This window comes from Bufo gargarizans, chromosome 1 (genome assembly GCF_014858855.1).
Source record: "Bufo gargarizans isolate SCDJY-AF-19 chromosome 1, ASM1485885v1, whole genome shotgun sequence".
Lineage (NCBI taxonomy): Eukaryota > Metazoa > Chordata > Amphibia > Anura > Bufonidae > Bufo > Bufo gargarizans.
Genome location: NC_058080.1, coordinates 403,520,885 through 403,539,500, shown reverse-complemented (window position 1 = coordinate 403,539,500; position 18,616 = coordinate 403,520,885).

The following is an 18,616-nucleotide window of genomic DNA, read 5'->3' as shown; positions in this document are numbered from 1 at the left end:
ATTGTTGCTGTATCACCAGGTAAGTCGAGGTAGAGGTGGATGATGGAGGCCCAAGTCTCCATATACTTTCTACACCAATACTTACCTGATAATACAACACTAACTATAAGAAATGAACTCAAATGCCAAATAAAATAACCACTTCCCGACCACCCACCTTGGGTTTATCTCTGAATGGACGTTCTGGAATATCCATTCAGAGATCGCAGCTGCACGCTAATCATGCAGCTGCTTAGCAGGGGGCCCGCTGTCAGTGACAGCAGGGCACCCCAGAGAGAAGGCAGGGACCGTTCCTGGGTGTCCCTGACTTCTAGATCGGGTATACACAGCGCTCAACGAGTGTGCTGTGTATACAGATCAGGAAGCGCTATGCCGCTTCCTGTCCCGGCCCGGTGGTCATGTGATTGCCGGGGCCGGGCGAGTGCAGGAGCTGTCGGATCTTCCACAGACCTCGATCAGCCCTGTACTGAGGCTGTACAGCACTATATTATGCTGTAGAGCCTCTCTGGGGGGTTTATTTCCCCTGTAACTGGGGCTACTATGTCTAATAGTAAAAAATAAAAAAATTAAGTTAAATGCCCCCCAGAGGTCTTGTATTTAAAAAAAACATAAATCAAAAAGTTTCACAAAAAAAACTTTCCCCCCCAAATCCGTTATTTTAAAAAATGTTAAGAAATAGAAGAAAAAAAATAAAACAGACATATTTGGTATCACCGCGTCCGCAACGACCAGTTCTATAATAATATCATATAATCTACGGCATCAGGTGAACACCGTAAAAAAAAATATTTTTATAAACATTGCGCCAAAACAGATTTTTTTGTGAGTTCACCTCCCAAAAAACAGTGTTAATCAATCAAAAAGTCGCATGTACCCCAAAAAATGTCACCTCTGACCAAATCTCTGAAAATTGCAACACAAAAACATGATTTTTTTCTCTAAAAATGCTCTCATTGTGCAAAATGAAAAAAAAAATGTAATTGACATATTTGGTATCGCTGCGTCCGCAACAATTGGCTTTACAAAAATATCACATGATCTACTCCATCAAGTAAATGGTGTAAAAAATAAAAAATAAATTTTTGTTTGTCACCTCACCTCACAAAAAAATATAATATCAATTAATCAAAAATTCGTATGTACCCCACAATGGTAGCAATAAAAACGTCACCTCATCCCACATAAAACAAGCCCTCACACAAGACTATATCCAGTAAAATGAAAAAAATATGGCTCTAAGAAAATGGCAACACAAAAACATGATTTTTTTTTTAAATGTTTTTATTGTGTAAAACGTAAAAAAAAAAAAAAAAATTGTATTGTTGCATCCGTAATGACCGGATTTATCAAAATATGACATGATCTACACCATCAAGTGAACGGTGTAAAAAAAAAATGGAAAAATGACACCAAACTGCTTTTTTCGTGACTTCACCTCCCAAAATTTTGATAAAAAGCAACCAGAAAGCCAAATGTACCCCAAAATGGTGCCAATAAAAACTACAGCTTGGTGCCCAAAGACCATTCCAGCAAAATCTGCCCTCCAAAAACCATATGGTGCTCCTTGCCTTCTGTGCCCTGTCGTGTGCCCAAACAGCCGTATACGACCACATATGGGGTGTTTCTGCAAACTGCAGAATCAAGGTAATAAATATTGAGGTTTGTTTTGTTGTTAACCCTTGATGTGTTCCAGGAAGTGACATTTTGAAATTTCACCTCTATTTTGCTTTAATTCCTAAAGGGTTAACAACATTTCTAAAACCAGTTTTGAATAGTTTGAGGGGTGTCATTTCTAAAATGGGGTCATTTATGGGTTGGTTCTATTATGTAAGCCCCACAAAGTGACTTCAGAACTGAACTGGTCCTTAAAAAAGTTGAAAAAATTGCTTCTAAAATTTTAAACCTTCTAGCATCCTAAAAAAAAAATGACATTACTAAAATTATGCCAACATAAAGTAGACATATGGGGAATCTTAATTAAAGGGGTTCTGCACTTTGTTTAAAGGGAGTCTGTCACCACATTTCAGCATATTAGACCGATCAAATAGGGTTATATGATCCACCCAGAACTTAAAAACGGTACCTTTGTTGTAGAAAACAGACTTTTCTTTTAGCCGAAAATGAACTTATAAGGTTATGTTAATGAGCCCTCTCAAGTGCCCAGGGCGGTCTCTCAATCCTCTGAGCCCCAGGCAGCACCTCCTAAACGGCTCATAACCCCGCCCTCCGTGCGCCTCTGCCCGCCCGTTTACTCCCCTCCCCTGTCCTTTTCCACTGCGGCTGTGCGGTCCAAATCGTAGCGGGCGCATGCGCAATGCGATGCCCGCTCCTGGCAGGGCATCGCAATACCTACTGCGCATGCGCCCGCTACGATTTGGACCGCACAGCCGCAGTGGAAAAGGAGAGAGGAGGAGAGTAAACGGGCGGGCAGAGGCGGATCTGTTTTTAATTGCACCATGGGAGGCGGGAGGCGGATCCGTTTTCAATTGCACCATATTGTGTCAGTAAAAACTGATCCGTCCCCATTGACTTACATTGCAGGACGGATCCGTTTGGCTCAGTTTCGTCAGATGGACATCAAAACGCTGCAAGCAGCGTTTTGGTATCCGTCTCCAGAGCGGAATGGAGGCTGAATGGAGGCAAACTGATGTATTCTGAACTGATCCTTATCCATTCAGAATGCATTGGGGCTGAACTGATCCGTTTTGGGCTGCTTGTGAGTGCCTTAAAACGGATCTCACAGGCGGACCCAGAAACGGCAGTGGGAAAGTAACCATCTCTATGAGTTTGCCACATCTTACCACTGGGATTTTTGCCCATTCCTCCATGCAAAACTGCTCCAGCTCCTTCAAGTTGGATGGTTTGCGCTTGTGAACAGCAATCTTTAAGTCTGACCACAGATTTTCTATTGGATTGAGATCTGGGCTTTGACTAGGCCATTCCAACACATTTACATGTTACCCCTTAAACCACTCAAGTGTTGCTTTAGCAGTGTGTTTGGGGTCATTGTCCTGCTGGAAGGTGAACCTCCGTCCTAGCCTCAAATCACACACAGAGTAGTACAGGTTTTGCTCAAGAATATCCCTGTATTTAGCACCATCCATCTTTCCCTCTACTCTGACCAGTTTCCCAGTCCCAGCTGCTGAAAAACATCCCCACAGCATGATGCTGCCACCACCATGTTTCACTGTGGGGATGGTGTTCTTTGGGTGATGTGATGTGTTGGTTTTGCTCCATAGTATTTTCTTTGATGGCCGAAAAGTTAAATTTTAGTCTCATCAGACCAGAGCACCTTCCTCCAACGTGCCTTTTTGTTTTTTACTGAAAGTAATGTTTTTTTTCTGGCCTCTCTGCCATAAAGCCCATCTCTGGAGCGTAAGGCTTATTGTCGTCCTATGAACAGATACTCCAGTCTCCTCCAGGGTTACCTTAGGTCTCTGTGCTGTCTCTCTGATTAATGCCCTCCTTGCCCGGTCTGTGAGTTTTGGTGGGCAGCCGTCTCTTGGAGGTTTGCTGTTGTGCCATGTTCTTTCCATTTGGTTATGAAGGATTTGATGGTGCTCCTGGGGATCATCAAAAATTTGGATTTTTTTTTTTTATAACCTAACCCTGACTTGTACTTCTCAACAACATTGTCCCTTACTTGTTTGGAGAGTCCCTTGGTCTTTATGGCAGTGTTTGGTTAGTGATGCCTCTTGCTTAGGTGTTGCAGCCTCTGGGGCCTTTTAAAAAAGGTGTGTATATGTCATGACAGATCATGTGACACTTAGATTGCATACAGGTGGACATCATTTCACTAATGATGTGACTTCTGAAGGTAATTGGTTGCACCAGAGCTTTTTATGGGCTTCCTAACAAAGGGGGTAAATACATACGCAGATGCCAATTTTCTGTTTTCTATTTCTAAACAATAGTTTTATTTATATATTTTTCTCATTTAACTTTACCAACTTAGACTATTGTGTTCTGATCCATCACATAAAATTCAGATTAACAAAACATTGAACTTAAGGCTGTAATTTTAACAAAACACGAAAAAAGTCAAGGGGTGAATACTTTTGCAAGGCACTGTACATGTATTTAAAATTCTGGATGCATATCTATCTTATATCAAGCGATTGTAGAATGGTATTGCCTATGTATCAGTCCTGTGTAATGTATACATGGCCTAAGTGAAACATGGCATCAGTCATATGACACTCATTTACATCAGATAATCCCTGACATTCAGTAAGTAACAGTATGACATGCATGTCCTGGGTCAGCAGCACACAGGACACATTCATAAAATAAGTACGGTAAATAGGACTAGTGATTGAATCATAATTTTGTTGTGCTTAATACAGTAACTACATCACATTGTGTGTTTTTACATGGCTGCCTGTCTCTAGGTGATGTTGCCATGTTGCTAATAAAAGTTAGCGTAAAAAACCAAATACAACACACACAGATCTGCTTCTACACAAACACTGACAGACATTATGAGATGCCACTGCAGGTAGTAATACTGTATACATTGTATATGTTCTGCTCCTCAATACACTGCTATTCACCTGTTAGATACCTGGGCAGTTAACTGAAAGCCAGGTCACATGATACTTGTGAGGGCCACATGACGGCTCACATGAGTGATGAGAGAAAAAGAAAGAGTACCCAACCACCGTGTGGGCACCAATCCACAGATTGAAATCGGATCAGATAGTGCTATAGATCCGAAAAAATTAAGAATTATTCAACACTTATATCAAATATAAAGTATAAAAATTATAAAGTATAAAATAGAAAGTGTAAAATAGAGCTTAGTGTAAAATAATCATAAATAAGAAGCTGGGTCAGTGTATAATGACCTGAAGAAACCCTGCAAACCAGTGTATATCTGAACACTCAAAGACAGTTAAAAACATCAATATAGGTAAATATGCAGATGTGCATTGGACAACTCACTTCATAAGGGGAGATAGTGTATGGGATAAAGCTCAAGACACTCATAGGCTAAACTCTCCTGCCAGGATCGCTTGTAGAATCACAGGAATAACCGCAGCAACCACGAACAGTACTTCTGGAAGATTCCCTTTATTGAAATCAAGGCTCAACACGTTTCGGGGGGTTTACAGAAAACACCCTCTTCCTCAGGAGCAAATAGTATGCACAACAACATAAAAGACACGAGTGATCAGGCTCGGACTGGTCCACAGGGGTACAGGGGAATCCCCCGGTGGGCCCCTGAGCAAGGTGGGCCCCTAGTCTCCCACCCCCTGCACAAGTGGCACATATAACATTAGATTTAGTACACTACATACATATATTCAATGTACAGCACCTCAACCGGCCTATGTTCATATAAAAAACTTGTTAGATTATTTATTATATTTAAATGTATCCGTACGGTGGGCCCCAAAATAGATTTTACTGGTGGGCCCTAGGTACCCCAGTCCGACACTGCGAGTGATGCCATGTTTAGTCCTATCCAGTCCTCTCCTATGGATGCTTTTTACAGGAATAAAATAGGCTGTACAATTTTTTTTTCTTTATGAAGAGGCTACTGTATGGATATAATAAAGGTCTGCAAGCACAATTTGTATATTAGAAAATCCTATTCTCTACATAAATAAATGTAATCTTTAAAAACAGCACACCTCTTTAACAAATACACTGAATACACTATACAAACTTAAATCTTTCTGGTATTCAAACTGTAAAGTCAAATACAAAGCAACAGTGGCGTACATAGAGAAGTAAGGGCCCCATAGCAAGGATCAAACCAGGCCCCCCACACAGGACTGAAGGGTTTCTGCCTAAACCCCTTTCATTGACCCTTGGACCATTTTTCCACTGCCTCATTTGCTAAAAGTTGTTCCTTTAGAGGGTAGAGTCCTGACCAAGTGTTCACCCCCAGTAGAAAGGGCGGATGATCCTGGGCCCCTCTTGCCCTGGGCCCCATAGCAGTTGCATGGTCTGCCGCTATGGTAGTTACATCACTGCAAAGCAATATATTAAGCAGAAGGTATGAGTGCACAAAATTATATCTCAGGGTACTTTCACACTTGTGGCAGTGATCCGGTAAACCGTTCCATCGCCGGAACTGCCTGGTGGACCCGTCAATCTACACGCAAACAGACAGCATTTGTAGACAGATCCGGATGCAGATCCGTCTCACAAATGCATTGCAAGAACATATCCGTCTGTCCATTTGTCAAATGGACAAACGGATCAGTTTCTATTTTTTACCCACATTTTTAAAGGTCTGCACATTGCGGTATTTTTAATGCCGGATCCAGCACTAATACATTCCTATGGAAAAAAATGCCGGCATTCAGGCAAGTGTTCGGTATTATCTCCGTCCTGAACAGTCAAAATGACTGAACTGAAGACATCCTGATGCATCCTAAATGGATTACTCTCCATTCAGAATGCATGGGGATAAAACTGATCAGTTATTTTCCGGTATAGAGCCCCTAGGACGGAACTCAGTGCCGGAAAAGAAAAACGCAAGTGTGAAAGTACCCTTAGTAATAACTTATTCTGTAGTTATTCTAGATTCTAAACATTCAACATTAAATTGTATTTTTAGGTGTTAAAATGGTCATTTCTCTCCAGCTACAGATAAAGTTGCGCTGACTTTGCATCAACGGTCTCCAGAAAAGCCATGGTGGATTGAGAACTTGTTATCAGTTTCGCTACTCTTAGTCATGTGCTTTAATTTCTAGCACAGTCATTCTACGTTTATCAGGTTTTAGCAGACCTATGTGCCACACTGGCAAAGTGAAATGTATAAGTTGCTAGAAGAAAACTCTTAAAGGGAGTCTGTCACCAAAATTTGACAATATAAACTACTTACATGGTGCTCTAGCACAACTACACAAGATTCCAATGGTACCTTTGTTGTATTCTTCTGACTTTCACCAGTTTAAAAAAAACTTAGTTTTATCTAAATGCAAATGAGGGCTCGCAAGTGCCCAGGGGCGGGGTTCGTGGTGTAGGTGCCCAGGCTGCTCTGCCTTCTTTTCATATTACACCTCCCAATCCTCTTGCTGGTCCCGCCCTGTAAGGCCGTTTCATCATCCCAAGTACCGGCCGCGATTCTGCGCAGTTCACCGCCGGCCCGAGCATGAGCACTGCATCGCCCATTATGGGCAGCGGCATTGCTTCATGTTGTGCACGTGCGCCGGCAAACTGCGCGAACCAGCTACGAGGGGGTGAACCGGAAGCAAGCAGGAAGACGGGAGGCAAGCCGAGTCAGAGAGAGGTAAGTATATCCCCATCCCAGTGCGCCTGCCTGGGCCGACGGTGAACTGCGCACGCGCTGTATCTTGGCCAGTACTTGGGATAATGAAACGGTAGGACTAGCAAGAGGCTGGGGAGGGGTAATATGAAAAGAAGGCAGAGCACCCCTGGGCACTTGTGAGTCCTCATTTGCATATAGATAAAACTACGTTTTTTCAGCTGGTGAAAGTCAGAAGAATACAACAAAGGTACCATTGGAATCTTGTGCTAGAGCGCCATGTAAGCAGTTTATATTGTCAAATTTTGGTGACAGACTCCCTTTAAAAATAATTATACCTAAGCGCTTGTGAATAAATAGAGCACTAAATGTATAACAAGCCAAAACATAGAAGAACCAGCCAGGATCAGACTGGGGTTCCTTGGACCCACCAGAGGAAATTATCAGGGCCCAAACCCCATGTCAACAATAAAGTCTAATAGTAAAGATTTTGATTCAAATATATAGATCCTAGTGGAAAATTACTGGATATGTAATCAGAACCTGGGCCCACCAGAGGGTTCTCTGGTACTCTGGTGGGCCAGTCCGACACTGGAACTGGCATCCAAGAGTAACTGATTCAAAACCAATACTAGATGCAGGATATTTAGTTCACATGCATTTCAGCCTCATGCACATGACTGTATTTTGGGTCTGCATCTGACCTGCATATTTTTGTGGATCGCATGCCGACCCAATGGGGCCGAAAAAAATGCGAATATCGCCACTTCGAGAATTCGTGAAGATTTACAATATAGTGCTATATATTCGTATTCATGAATATTCTAGATTTTTTCTCATCTGCACCCATGATCCCTCACGGCTTCTTGCTTGTGGGCCAATGAGAAGGCTGCAATGTCTTTGTCAGAGCTTAGCAACATCCCTAGCAACCAATCGGAAAGTTGCCTACCCCTTACTATATAAGAACCTCCCCAGCAGCCCTTGTATGCAGTATTTTGCAGATCTGAGAGAGACAGCGGTGTCATTACTGTGCTCTGTGCTTTACTGTGTAATTACATTAGATAGGTAGTTAGCTTATATATATAAGGCCTCTTTCACACTGACGTGTGCGGCCCGTTGCCGTATTGCGGCCCGCAAACTTGAATGGGTCCGCAAATCCGGAGATGCGGAATGGTGCGGAACGGAACCATGGAACGGAACCCTACGGAAGCACTACGGAGTGCTTCCGTGGGGTTTCTTGCCGTTCTTCCGTTCCGCAAAAAGATAGAACATGTCCTATCTTTTTGCGCAATGGCCGGATCGCGGACCCATTCAAGTGAATAGGTCCGTGAGCCGCTGCGGCTGCCCGACGGACTGTGCTCGTGCATTGCGGCCCGCATTTTGCGGGCCGCTGCACGACCACGGGCCGCACACGTCAGTGTGAAAGAGGCCTAACATAGATAGTTAGTGAGAGATAGTCAGGGTAGGTTAGATTGTGATATAATGTAGCTGACCATACATACTACAGACATAGTGCTGTGATGTCACAACAATACTTAGTGCGCCAATCAGTAATATGTAGTCAGTCCTGCTAAAATGTGAAGTTGCACGTATTGCGCCAAAATATGTGCATCATTAATTGCCGATTGCGCCATGGCGAATATATTGGAACACTCTATCTGCATATAAAGCTATGGTAATGTTCTGCCATGCCAACCATTTTCTCCAGTGTCAGAAAACTTCTAGCAGCTTGAAAAATGTAGCAACAGCGACCCACGCCTGTATTGCGTGCGCAGTACGCTCATATTACATTGCCAATTTTCGCAATCAAGAAAATATTTAGTGACGAATATTCACCAAAATATTCTAGAAATATTGCGAATTCGAATATTGCCCCTGCGGCTCATCACTAGTGGACATCCTCTGTATGCTGTCCACATCCATGCAGCTGTTCTGTGAAGTATAAAACATGTCCTAGAATAGGCACTTCTATAATGGGGACTGAAGAAATTGCGGGATGTATATGGCCTGTATCCGTATTTTGCAGATTTGCGGTTTTTGGACCACACAACAGCAATAGACATGTGCATGAGGCCTTATGTTTAATTTTAAATGGATGGACACTATAGTTCTTCTATTCAATTTTCTTCCCTGAATGGAATTGAGAAACATGGCCACTGTGAGCAAGTTTTCCGTGGATCAGTTTAATCATGAATCCATATTAGAATTGGAAAATCAAGTGATCCGAGTGACTTTGAATGAGGCATGGTCATTGGTGCTAGACTAATCGTGGGGTTTTGTTGTGCAATGGTGTTGAAAGCATAACAAGAATTGTGTGATTAAAGAAAAATCAAGTGAAAGGGTCCGGTTAATGTAAACAGCATGTTGACGAAAGAAGTCATAGGGCAGGGATGGCCAACTACTACAACTCCCAGCATGCCCAGACTGACTACAGCTAGCAGCCTGCCTACAGCAGGGCATGGTGGGAGTTGTAGTTTTACAACAGCTGGAGAGCAGTGTGAATATTCGCCATATATTCGCAAATTCGTTATTTACAGTCATTATTTTCTTGATTGCGGAAATCGGCAATTGAGAAATTCGCAATAAAAATTTGCATAACGAAAATTCGCCATACTAAAATTAGCAATCAACACTACTCCTAAAATCAAAGATATTGCAGCCCTCTCATTGGCCCACAAGCTAGAAGCAGGGAGGGATCATGTGTACTGATTAAAAAAAATTCTTCTAAATTACGAATATATATCACTATATTCAAAATATTCGCGAATTTCTCGAAGTGCCAATATTCACGATAGATATTCGCAATTCAAATATTCGTGATCAACACTAATCACGATCTGGATGGGGAATCTGCTTTATGAGAGGTAGATGCAGTGGGAAAGGCAGGACATTATATATATATATATATATATATATGTATAAATCTATCAGGGGTCAGTACAGAGATCTCTCCCATCATCTATTTATCCCCAGGACGGTGACTGTGACGAGGGAACATCCTCTGCGTCTGGAGGAAAGAAGTTTTTTACACAAACATAGAAGAGGATTCTTTACGGTAAGAGCAGCGAGACTATGGAACTCTCTGCCTGAGGCCTCTTTCACACGACTGTATGGCTTTTTCAGTGTTTTGCGGTCCGTTTTAAACGGATCCGTTGTTCCGTTTTATGTTTCTGTTGTGTTTCCGTTCCGTTTTTCCGTGAGGCATATACAGTATACAGTAATTTCATAGAAAAAATTGGGCTGGGCATAACATTTTCAATAGATGGTTCCTGCAAAAAACTGATCCGTATGTGTTCCGTTTTTTTTGCGGACCCATTGACTTGAATGGAGCCACGAAACGTGAATTGCGGGCAATAATAGGACATGTTCTATCTTTTAACGGAAAGGAAAAACGGAAATACAGAAACATAATGCATACGGAGTACATTCCGTTTTTTTTGCGGAACCATTGAAATGAATGGTCCTGTATATGGACCGTATATGGAACGCAAAAAACGGCCCGCAAAACGGAAAAAAAAACTGTTGTGTGAAAAAGGCCTGAGGAAGTGGTGATGGTGAGTTCACTAAAAGAGTTCAAGAGGGGCCTGGATGTAATTCTGGAGCATAATGATATTACAGGCTATAGCTACTAGAGAGGGGTCGTTGATCCAGGGAGTTATTCTGATTGCCTGACTGGAGTCAGGAAGGAATTTTTCCCCCTAAAGTGGGGGAAATCGGCTTCTACCTCACAGTTTTAGTTTTTTGCATTTCTCTGGATCAACTTGTAGGATAACAGGCCGAAGTGGATGGACAGCCTTATAAACTATGTTACTATGTTACATCAGTGAGCATGGGAGAGGCCGGACGCACCACCATATTGGATTCAGCACAAACCTTAAAGGCATATGACCCTGAAGTCAGATATCTCTACATTCCTCCTGTTTCAGCCATCCCAAGATGTAGGTTGGGTGCTGGACCTCTTCTTTGTAGAGCCCATATTAGTAAAAACGATTGGTATGTATGTCACCATGGGTGCACAACCTGAGGCCGCATGCAGCCCCCAGTGCCACAGTTTACAGCCCCTGTCCAGCTAGGCAAAAACACAGCTGATCGTGCAATCAGCTGTAATTCCTCCTTGGAGCGCCGCACGTCTGGATTACAGTTCCTGCACTGTAGCAGGAGCGGGTCAGGTCCCCTGCTGTCAGTGAGAGCGGGAAGCCGAGGAGATGACAGAAGCAGTTTATAAGCGCTTCTGCCTATACAGAATATATTATGGGGGATATATTTAAACATTTTTTAATGTAAATAACAATAAAATACAAGTAAAAGAAAAAAAAAAGGTATAAATTGTAAAATAAGTGTGATAAGTGTTCACTGTCCCCCAAGAGATCATAAAAAGACTGTTGGGGAACAGTGAACACTTTTATTTTACAATTATGTGGCAAAAATAAAAAAACAAAACAAAAGTATTTGCCCCTCATTGCCCCACTGTCAGCATTCAGAACTGTGTTAAGCTACATTGTCAGTACTGCCGTACATGCACACATGAGTCCTCTCCATTATGTTAGAACAGCACTGCAGTCCGGATTGTGATTTCAGTGCAGCTTTGTGAACAGACAGTAGGGGAACCGTTACTATACAGTGGAGTGCCAAAGTGGAGGGGTGCCAGAAGCAATGAGCGCTTCCATCTATACACATGGAAACACTCATTGCTGGGGCGCCGGGGAGCTGCAGTTCTGTTATTCACTGTCTGCTAAGCTCTCCGCGCCCGTTCTCTTCTTCAGGCCGGCGCACTGAATGGTGAAGCAGGGAGCCTTCTGCTCCGCCATTCAGCCTGCGGACACAGATCGCACTGCTGGCCTGTGTGGGCGGAGCCTGCAGCCCAGGAATCTGATTGTGCTCTTCCCACACAGTGCCTGCTGTGTCTGCAGTGGAGAGCTGGATGTGAGCTTCAGGAACGGGACAAGGTGAGTCGTTACAGGTTTTTTTTTGTTTTATTAACATAGAAGGGACACAGAGGGCATTACTACTGTGAAGGCGGGACAGAGGACCTTACTACTATAAAGGGGGCACAGTGGACATTACTACTGTGAACGGGGCACAGAGTACATTGCTACTATGAAGGGGGCACAGAGGACATTACTACTGTGTAGGGGGCACAGAGGACATTGCTACTATGAAGGGGGCACAATGGGCATTACTACTGTGAAGGGGACACAGAGGACATTACTACTACAAAGGTGGCACAGAGGGCAATACTTATATGAAGAGGACACAATGGGCATTACTACTGTGAAGGGGGCACAATGGTCATTATTACTGTGGCGGGGGCACAATGGTCATTACCACTATGAAGGGGGCAGAAAGGATGTTATTACTATGAAGTGGACACAATGGGCATTACTACTATGAAGGGGGCACAATGGGCATTACTACTGTGAAGGAGTCACATTGGGCATTACTACTATGAAGGGGACACAATGGCCATTTTTACTATGAAGCGGGCACAATGGTCATTACTACTGTGAAGGGGGCACAGAGAGGGCATTACTACTGTGAAGGGGGCACAGGGGGCATTACTACTATGAATGGGTATAACTGTTATGGGGCCACAGTGAGGGCATAACTACTCTAAAGAGACACAGAGAGGGCATAATTACTGTGAAGGGGCATAATGAGGGTATAACTACTGTGAATGGAAGGTATGTCAGCAGGGAAATAACCAAACACAGGGAAAACAAACAGAACAATAGACTAGGCCCAAAAGCTAGGGAGAAAGGGTCACCTCCTAGCGATCCTTGAAGCTTTCCCTATACTGCTGTGCACATGTGCATACCCATTGTTGGCACGGCATTGCTTTAACTACTGAGCATGCACCGGAGAATGGCGCGAAACCATCAGCAATGTGGCGTCTGCCAGCGCATGCGCAGTAGTTAAAGCGAATCCGTGCCCACAAAGGGCATCGCAGTGTGCATGCTCCGGCCCGGCGTGGCAGTGCACAGGCGCGGGATCTCGGCCGGACCGAAGAATGACACAGGAGGGCGGGCATATGTAGAGGCTGGGGCAGGGAAACAATAAAAAAAGGCAGAGCAGCCTGGGCTCCAACACAGTGTACGCTGCCCCTGGGCACTTGCGAGTGCTCATTTGCATATGAATCCAAGTTTGTTTTTCCAGCTTCTGCAAGTCTAAAGAAAATAACAAAGGTACCATTACATTCATGTATAGGTGTGCGATAGGACAATGTAAGCACTGTATATGGGCATATAGTGGTGAGAGACTCCCTTTAAAAGGGTTATCATGGAAAAGATAGTGATGATTTATCCTCAGGATAGGTCATCATTATCATATCATTGGGGGTCCAAGTTCTGGCATCCCCATGATCAGCTGTTTCAGAGAGCCACTACGGTCACCAAAGCTGTGGTGAGTGATGCAGGCTCCCGGCAGCTTTCCAAGGACAGCGCTGTACATCGTATAGTGGTAGTGCTTGGTATTGCAGCTCAGCCCCATTGATTTGAAAGGGGCTGAGCTCCAACTAGGCCATGCGACCAATGTACAGTGATATCAGGCCTAGGAAATGTGGCGCTCAATGCCTCTTCCAACAGCTGATCGGCGGGGGTCTTGGCTGTTGCATCCCCACAGATCTGATACTGATAACCTATCCTGAGGAGAAGTCATAAATATATTTTCCTGGATAACCACTTAAAAAAAAGCATCACCGGCATTTACTGATACTTGACATAATAGCTGTGTACTGTATAAAGTAATTCAATAATCTGGTTCAAAAGGTTTATTTTTCAACTTACAGTATACCGGTATATTTGTATATACTATTCTACATTATTATGTGTTTTAGGATATTTGTTAGGGCTCATGTACATGGCTGTTGGTCAGCCGTTCCGTGCACTGGGGACCGCAATGCATGGGCAACATCCGTTCATGTTCTATTTTTTTGCGGTGCGGAGGCACGGAGAGAAACCACACGGAAGCACTCTGTAGTGCTTCCATGGGGGTCTGTGCACTGGACCTTCCGGATTGCGAACCCATTCAAGTGAATGGATCCACATCACACGGCTGGGGACCGTATATTGCGGACCTGCTATTTGCGGGCCGCAATACGGGCTTTGCCGACACATGTTCATGTGCATGAGCCCTCAGGCTGAGTTCACATCTGTGTTCACCTTCCGTCTTCCTACTCCATTATAGGAGCAGAAGACCGGAAAGGACGGATTCGGCACATAACTGAGCCGAACAAAGCCCATGTACCCCATAGACTATAATTGGGTCTGTTAGGTTTTCTCTCAGAGGAAGATTTTTGAAGCAGAGACAAAAGTCCTGCATGCACTACTTTTGTCTCTGCTTCAAAAATCTTCCTCTGAGCAGAAACCTAACGGCCCCCTTATGGTCCGTTTGGCTTAGTTATGTGCCAAATCCGTCCTTTCCATTCTCCTGCTCATATAAGGCTACTTTCACACTAGCGTTTCTCTTTTCCAGTATTGAGATTCTCAATACCGGAGAAAAACGTTTTTCCAATTTTTCCACATTCATTGTCAAAGGGGACAATATGTAACTGAACATAACGGAATGCTCCAAAATACATTCCGTTCCATTTGGTTGCATTCCCATACCGGAGAGCAAACCGCAGCAAGCTGCGGTTTTCTTTCCGTCATGGGATGTGGAGCAAAACGGATCTGGCATGACCCACAATGCAAGTCAATGGGGACGGATCCATTTTCTCTGACACAACAGAAAATGGATTGTCCCCCATTGACTTTCAATGGAGTTCATGACAGATCCGTCCTACGTTAAAGATAATGCAACCGGATCTGTTCAGAACGGATGCAGACGGTTGTATTATCAGTAACGGAAGAGTTTTTGCTGATCCCTGCCATATCTAGCAAAAATGCTAGTGTGAAAGTAGCCTAACGGAGCAGGAGAACGGAAAGGCTGAACACTGATGTGAACTCAGCCTAAGGACTTTTTCACACGAGCGAGTCCATTGCGGGAATCGCGCTCCGTGTGTGAGTGTGATCCTCTGCTCTGGACTTGCAGGAGCGCAGGGCATTATCATGATTTATAATGCTATGTGTCTCTGCTTGAGCTTATTTCTACAGAAACGTACTGACAGCTTTATGTCACTATGAATCTATGGAAAAAAGGCCATGCAGAGACACATAGCATTATAAATCATGATAATGCCCTGCGCTCCTGCAAGTCCACAGCGGAGGATCACACTCACACACGGAGCGCGATTCCCGCAATGGACTCGCTCGTGTGAAACAGCCCTAATATGTTCAGTTTGACATTTTTGTTTGTCATGCATGCTTTACTAATAAATTGTTTCTAACAAAAAAATAAAATAAATGTATCTGTGACCAAACTATATTTGTAGTCATTTTACATTCTTGACACCCATGACAGTCAAATAACTATTATCATTTCAATTAAAATATAATAAAACTAATTAAATTACATGCATACATTACTGTGAAAATGTAATTTATTTTTGCTTTCTTATCTGGTATACTTAAAAAGCCTTGTCAACATTCTTTTTTACACATAATTAATATCTAAGTAAGAGTACATTAGCACCCTCTGCTGGTTCAGTAAAATAACAACATATGCTTTAAACTTTTATTCTGAATTTGATGTTTCCTATTATATTTAGTTGTTGCTGGATTCTCTTTACATTCCCTGGGAATGTTCTCACTGTCTGCAAAACACAGTCACCTAAGTGCAGACCTGTGAAGGATGTCAGAACATGATCACAGATGACCCCTTTGCCCATTCACACAAGGCAATCAAAATACATCTGAGAATTCCCAAAAATGTAAAATTTCCATAATAAATAATTTTAATCCCTTGCCCCCTCTATTCATTTATTTACCAAGTATTTTTTCATTGTCACATTCCAAGAACTATACCTTTTTCATATTTATGTCTATGTAGCTGTATGAGGGCTTGTTTTGTGGGACAAGTTGAAGTTTTTAATGTCACCATTTTGGGTACATATAACTATTGATTAACATTTCTTAATTTTTTTTCTGGGGAGAAATGGAATAAAACAGCATTGACTTTTTACATTGTCAATTTGTGGCATAAATAACATGATAACTTTACTCTCTGGGTCAGTATGATGACAGCAAATCCAAATACATTTAGTTTTACTAATTTTGCAGAACAAATGCATTACCGCATTTTTTTTCTTTCTATGGAGCTACAGTATGTGAGGGCTTGATTTTTTTTGGGACAACTTTTCCTTTTTTATTAGTTTTCATTGGTATCAATTTGGGGTACATAAGACTTTTTGATCACTTTTAATATTTTTTTTTTGTTGGTGGATATGCCAAAAAAAAACAGTTCACCATGTTTGAGAAATTGTAATAGTTCAGATCATTACGAATATGGTGATACCAAATAAAACTTTATTTTTCTTTTACAACTTATTAGTCCCACAAGTAGAGTTGAGCGAACACCTGGATGTTCGGGTTCGAGAAGTTCGGCCGAACATCCCGGAAATGTTCGGGTTCGGGATCCGAACCCGATCCGAACTTCGTCCCGAACCCGAACCCCATTGAAGTCAATGGGGACCCGAACTTTTCGGCACTAAAAAGGCTGTAAAACAGCCCAGGAAAGAGCTAGAGGGCTGCAAAAGGCAGCAACATGTAGGTAAATCCCCTGCAAACAAATGTGGATAGGGAAATGAATTAAAATAAAAATTAAATAAATAAAAATTAACCAAAATCAATTGGAGAGAGGTTCCATAGCAGAGAATCTGGCTTCCCGTCACCCACCACTGGAACAGTCCATTCTCAGATATTTAGGCCCCGGCACCCAGGCAGAGGAGAGAGGTCCCGTAACAGAGAATCTGTCTTCATGTCAGCAGAGAATTAGTCTGCATGTCATAGCAGAGAATGAGGCTTCACGTCAGCCACCACTGCAACAGTCCATTGGCATATATTTAGGCCCAGCACCCAGGCAGAGGAGGGAGGTCCCGTAACAGAGAATCTGTCTTCATGTCAGCAGAGAATTAGTCTGCAGGTCATAGCAGAGAATGAGGCTTCACGTCACCCACCACTGCAACAGTCCATTGGCATATATTTAGGCCTAGCACACAGGCAGAGGAGAGGTTCATTCAACTTTGGGTAGCCTCGCAATATAATGGTAAAATGAAAATAAAAATAGGATTGAATGAGGAAGTGCCCTGGAGTCCAATAATATATGGTTATGGGGAGGTAGTTAATGTCTAATCTGGACAAGGGACGGACAGGTCCTGTGGGATCCATGCCTGGTTCATTTTTATGAACGTCAGCTTGTCCACATTGGCTGTAGACAGGCGGCTGCGTTTGTCTGTAATGACGCCCCCTGCCGTGCTGAATACACGTTCAGACAAAACGCTGGCTGCCGGGCAGGCCAGCACCTCCAAGGCATAAAAGGCTAGCTCTGGCCACGTGGACAATTTAGAGACCCAGAAGTTGAATGGGGCCGAACCATCAGTCAGTACGTGGAGGGGTGTGCACACGTACTGTTCCACCATGTTAGTGAAATGTTGCCTCCTGCTAACACGTTGCGTATCAGGTGGTGGTGCAGTTAGCTGTGGCGTGTTGACAAAAGTTTTCCACATCTCTGCCATGCTAACCCTGCCCTCAGAGGAGCTGGCCGTGACACAGCTGCCTTGGCGACCTCTTGCTCCTCCTCTGCCTTGGCCTTGGGCTTCCACTTGTTCCCCTGTGACATTTGGGAATGCTCTCAGTAGCGCGTCTACCAACGTGCGCTTGTACTCGCGCATCTTCCTATCACGCTCCAGTGCAGGAAGTAAGGTGGGCACATTGTCTTTGTAGCGTGGATCCAGCAGGGTGGCAACCCAGTAGTCCGCACAGGTTAAAATGTGGGCAACTCTGCTGTCGTTGCGCAGGCACTGCAGCATGTAGTCGCTCATGTGTGCCAGGCTGCCCAGGGGTAAGGACAAGCTGTCCTCTGTGGGAGGCGTATCGTCATCGTCCTGCCTTTCCCCCCAGCCACGCACCAGTGATGGACCCGAGCTGCGTTGGGTGCCACCCCGCTGTGACCATGCTTCATCCTCATCCTCCTCCACCTCCTCCTCATCCTCGTCCTCCTCGTCCTCCAGTAGTGGGCCCTGGCTGGCCACATTTGTACCTGGCCTCTGCTGTTGCCAAAAACCTCCCTCTGAGTCACTTCGAAGAGACTGGCCTGAAAGTGCTAAAAATGACCCCTCTTCCTCCTCCTCCTCCTCCTCCTCCTGGGCCACCTCCTCTTCCATCATCGCCCTAAGTGTTTTCTCAAGGAGACATAGAAGTGGTATTGTAACGCTGATAACGGTGTCATCGCCACTGGCCATGTTGGTGGAGTACTCGAAACAGCGCAACAGGGCACACAGGTCTCGCTTGGAGGCCCAGT